Source organism: Frankliniella occidentalis, unplaced genomic scaffold (assembly GCF_000697945.3).
Source record: "Frankliniella occidentalis isolate FOCC.00 unplaced genomic scaffold, Focc_3.1 Scaffold123, whole genome shotgun sequence".
Classification (NCBI taxonomy): domain Eukaryota; kingdom Metazoa; phylum Arthropoda; class Insecta; order Thysanoptera; family Thripidae; genus Frankliniella; species Frankliniella occidentalis.
In genome coordinates, this window is record NW_026267250.1 from 761,600 (window position 1) to 766,818 (window position 5,219).

The 5,219-nt window shown below is 55.6% G+C and overlaps 1 protein-coding gene across 1 annotated transcript in view; it reads right to left on the reverse strand.

Moving 5' to 3' along the window:
• Positions 1–5,219, reverse strand: part of LOC113212440 (tyrosine-protein kinase Drl-like) — an 84,509-nt gene that overhangs the window by 9,584 nt on the left and 69,706 nt on the right. The window lies entirely within an intron of this gene.

Consider the following 5,219-nt stretch of genomic DNA (forward strand, 5'->3'; position numbering starts at 1 on the left):
AAAAAAATTCCGAGGAAAACGAATATTATCCAGGTAACGTCGAGAATTTCCGTGGGATCGTCATTTCCGGCGGAAAAATGGAAAAACCCGTAGAAAGTCGCGAATTTCCACCGGAAAGTGCCAAATTTCCGGCGGGATTTTCAGCTGGGGCGGCAGCAGCAGCGACAAGGAGACGCCCTCCTCGATCATCGAGTGGAACGGAACGCCGAGGGTCATTAACCCCGCCGCGGACCACTTACCGACCACAAAAAAAAATAGATAGAGAGAAGCGGGGACGTTTTATTTTCGCGAGCGCAGCAGTATCTGCCGTTTTGCACGTGTTTGTATGGTGAAAGCTCCACTACATGACTATCTTTTCATATCTGTAAAAACGATGCTTCGGATTGGCCGCCCTGCAAAATGCTTGCCACGAATTGGTTCGTAATAGCAAACGAGGGAATACTGCAACTAGTTCTTTGCAGGCTGCTTGCGAACTACTTCTTTGCAACAACGAACCCATAGTTCGCAAGGAACCAAACAGCGTGCAAAGAATTTCTTTGTAATGCGGAGTACTTTATTGCAATACACAGAGAATTCGTAGCAACGTTGCAACTAGTTCGCAAGCGTTACAGTGCCGTGCAATGCGACCAGCTCATCCACCTCGAATGTCGGCGTTCCTAGAAGGCCGCGCCGCCGTGCATCAGGACGAGAGAGCTATACGCTACGAGTCGTTGATTCCGTCTGCCTTCACAGTGGGGAGGTCGGTACACGCTTCGTTATGCTGCAGCACTCTGCCAAACACACTCCCGGTACACACTTACTCACTTAGTCGGAGCAGGCCCTCATCCCGCGGGCTCCTAGTTGAAGGGGCAGGGAGGAGCGTCGGCGACCACCCCAAAGCACTGGAGGCTGTAGGGGTTGATTCGCACGCGGCCCTGCTCCGTCTTCGTCAGGACGGCAGAGGAGGAGGTGTGAACGCCACAAGCAGCTCATCCGCCGCACGCCGCCACGCCCCGCCGCACCCCGCCGCGCCCCGCCGCCGCACCCCCGTATAATCCAGAGCCGCCAGCCTTAAGCAACCCCTTTTGCGGGGGAGGCACGGAGACGGGAGCAACACATTCGTGCGGGTACATTCTTAATTTAGCATTAACCGCTCTGGCGCTGGGGTGAGGCACCTCCGGCCGCCGCCTTCAGAGGCTGCCTCCAGCTACATCCATACCGCCTTCCAGTCACACGGAGAGAGAGAAAGGCGCAAGGCGCGAGAGAGAGTGACTGGCCAATTAAACATACGCGGGGCAAAAATATTATCCTCTTTCTGCGTCAAAAGTGTTTTTCTTTTTTTTTACCCTCCCGAAAGTGGTGTGGTGCGGTCCAGGGGAGCGAATAACCTACCTCACCTGGAGCAACACCACCCCCTCCCCCGCGACGACCTCTGCCTCCTCTCCGCCATTAAGAGACTCCCCTAGTAAATTTGCCGTCATAAAATAAATAAAGAGAGCGGGGCGGCCAGCACATAATTACCGCGCATTAGTTTGCGGCGGGTGTGCGCCGCCCCGCCCCGCCGCGCCTGACCGGCCCCAGGCCCGGCCCGGCCGAACAACACAATAAGACTGCCTCAGAGGAGCCCCCCGTGCGGGGGGGAAGAGAGGGCCAGGGGGCCAACGCTGTCCTTTCTCTTTTAAGTGCGACGCGTTTATCAGCGTTGCGACCACCACCGACGACGTACCACCACCACAGCCACCACCACCACCATCGTCAACAAAAACAACAACAGCTTGGAAGAATTTAAAAACAATAATTAAACGAAAATAATAGAGAGAGACCAAAATCTGTTGATTTTTCCACCCGGGGTTTGTTGTACTATGAGTTTTTTTATTTTATTTTTCCTGGGCACCGGGACAGTCTGGTCTGGCAGGCTGCTGCTGCAGGGGGATCAGGACGAGCCCTGCCCGTAGCCCTCCCTGCGAGGTCCTCGGCGAGGTCCTTCCCGCGGGACGACTTATCGCCCCGCCCCACGATCGCATTGTAATAGTCCACAATGCCGGCGGCGGCAGCAGAAGCACCAGCACTAGCACCAGCAGCAGCACCAACAGCAGCAGCGGCGGCGGCAGCAGTGGCAGCAGCAGTAGGAGAGGTGGCGGTCGGGCTCCGATGCCTCCTCTTCAGTCCGCTCGAAACCTGTCATGCACGAAATTGCACACGAACAAAAAAAAAGTGGGGGAGCGAGAGAGAGTGAAAAAGTCGAAAATCCGACTAAGGTCGCGGATTTAAAACTCAAACTGCAAGGCCGTCGCCCCGCCCCACCACACCATCCACTTTCCCGCTATAGTTGAGTACGTACTGCGTTTCATTCATACCCGATGAGGCTCGAGTCAATATGTGACGGTCGGCGTGGATGAACACAGTAATATTAACTTGTAGCCCAGTGTCCCTTAAAAAGTTTTGCACTTAAACAGAACTAAGCACGATTACACAGTTTGTCTTTGTGATGACTCGCTGCCGCGAGAGGGCGCACAAAAATTAATTTAACGGTACACATGACGGGACGACAACACTCCGCGCGCGACGCCATGAAGAGGGCCAGGATGACGGCGACGACGGCAAGTTTTAATGCCTGGCATATCCCAAATGAGCAGGTTATTACCCTTTTGGCGCAAGGGGCGGCAGCGGCCCCCCTCCGTCCTGGCGGCGCGGAACACCCTCGCGGCCCTGCTTACCTTTCCCTGCGAGCCGTGGCGCCTGGCGCACGGCCCTTCATGTCGGGCTTAATGTCACTGAGCTGGCCCCTCCGACGCCCCAGCCCGTGCCGCGGGGCAGTCTCCCTCCCTCCTCCTCCCGCCACTCCATTCAAATGTGAGAAAAAAACAGCAACTCAACGTTTTAAAACTGTAGAATGTAACACAATTTTAAAACGGTAAAATTGTACACTGAAAATAATTGTAAGATGCGGCTGCAAACCTATGGCCCACGCAGCGTGGGGAAAATGTTATTTTCAAAATCGAAAAACCGTAAGCGACAGCGCAGAGTGCGCTGGCCCCCAGCAACGGTCGTTTGTAGTAACCCTCCTCGGCATAGTTGAAACGCCTGGAGCGCGAGCCTGCGGTGGAGATATAGTTGCTAGTTCGAATCCTGTCCGTTGATCATATTTTTCCCGCTTTGCTGGTCACGGCTGGTGAGCGAGAGCTGCACACCCTCTGGAACTGCATTTAGCAAGTTGCCGTTGTGGCTATGTTAGTACAGACTGTCGTCACCATGCGGAGGGTCACTGGTTCAAATCCCGCCCAGAGAATATTTTTCCCGCTGTGCTGGACTTTTTTCATCAGGAGGCGGCGACGACTGGGATCCACATGTCGCCAGGAGACTGCGTCCCCATCATCTCCCGCAGTAGCTAAGTCGGAAGCGCCGCCGCCCCGGACATTGGTGGTTGGTTCGAATCCCGATCGAGAAAAAATTTTCGCGCTCCGCTGGCTGAGTTCTCAGTCGTGCGACAGCTGATGTGATAGGCCAGTACGTAATGGTCGCTGGTTCAAACCCCGTCGGCGGCATCCTTTTGCTTCTTTTCTGATTATATGTTCGGGCGTAAGCCACAGCGCAGCGCGAAAAAGCAGCAGCGTACTTGGCTCAGTTAGTAGAGCGCGTGTTCCGGGCTCGGGTGGTTGCTGGTTCGAATACTGAGGAGAGTTTTTCTTGTTTTTTCGGGCATTCGAATGGACTGACGCGGTCTGTAGGTACCTAACCGACCATCTACTTAGCAGGTCCCGCCAAAAAATTAGCCCCGACCAGGAGTCGATCCCTCGCCCGGTACTGTCCAACGGACCAAACCCTGGCCCGCTCGCCACTCGGCTATCGGCTCCACCTGAAGAAATCGAGTTCAGAACTCGGTCCTGCCTTACGGGTCTTGGTCTTCCGTCAGGCAGGCAGTCAAGTCCACCTCCTCAACGCGCTGCAGCCCGGGTCGGATAGCACGGAAAATGACCAAAAAACGGCCTGATTCAAGATTCAAAGCGCACGGAACGCGCCTTGATTGAACTTTTTCCGTGTTATCCGACCCGGGCTGCAGCGCGTCGAAGAGGTGGACTTGACCGCCTACCTTACGGGAGACGCAGACCCGTAAAGCGGGACCGAGTTCTCAAGTCTCCGCAGACACGAGGAGCCGACAGCCGAGTGGCGAGCGTGTTGGGAAGTTGTCCCCGAGTGACCGTCGGCTCTGGGGTTCGCGTCTCAGTAGGGGCGGACACTTTTTCAATATTTACACTCCTGACACGACCTGACACAGCGAGTGGGCCAAGGCGTAGACATCTGACCGCAGTGGCGTGGGATCGACTCCCGTTCGGGGTTATCTGTATGCCAACCTTTTCGAACACCAATTTCACAACAAAAAAAGAAGCATGTCGCCTTGATGCGTGTGCTTCGGCCCGGGATCGAATCCAGGCCTTGACTGAATATTTGAAAGTTCGTTCCAGGTGGCCTGTAGAGACATATGCAGAAGCAGTCGAGACTTCATCACCAACAGTCAGTGGCCGCGTGGTCTAAGGCGTCTGCGTCTGATCGTATCGGCGTGGGAACGACTCCCACCCAAAGCGGGCGGTCCACGATTTTTCTCGCTCCTCCGCTCTCTATTACGGAGGGACGAACGAACAAGAAAGACTCTCGCAGCGACCGCAAGTATCGTGGCGTCGTAGCTAAGCCGGTAGAGCGCCAGCTCGGAGAACCGATGGTCAGAGGTTCGAAGCCCACCAGAAATTCGTTTTCCACTTTCCGTTTGCAACAGCCGGGCGAAGGCAGCTCAAGTATGATCCAGACGCTGTTAACTTTCGCCGCTTCGGTAGTGTATTGGTTAGCGCCTCTGTAGTTGGCCCCGTCCCCCCGGGAGTCGTCGGTTCGAATCCTCGGACCGGCGGCTCTCTCCCCTCCCCTCCCTCCCCCCGGGTCCAACTAGAGAGGCGCTAACCGATAACAACCGAGGCTCATTTTGCCATCTGAACAAAGCCTAGCCTAACCTAACCTAACCTAACCTAGACTTTAAAAAAAGGGCAAAATGAGCCTCGGTTGTTATCGGATATCGCCTCTCTAGTTGGACCCGGGGGGAGGGAGGGGAGGGGAGAGGGCTGCCGGTCCGAGGATTCGAACCGACAACCCCCGGGGGGGGGGCGGGGCCAACCACAGAGGCGATATCCAATACACTACCGAGGCGGCGAGAGTCAACGGCGTCTGGATCATACTTGAGCTGCCTTCGCCCC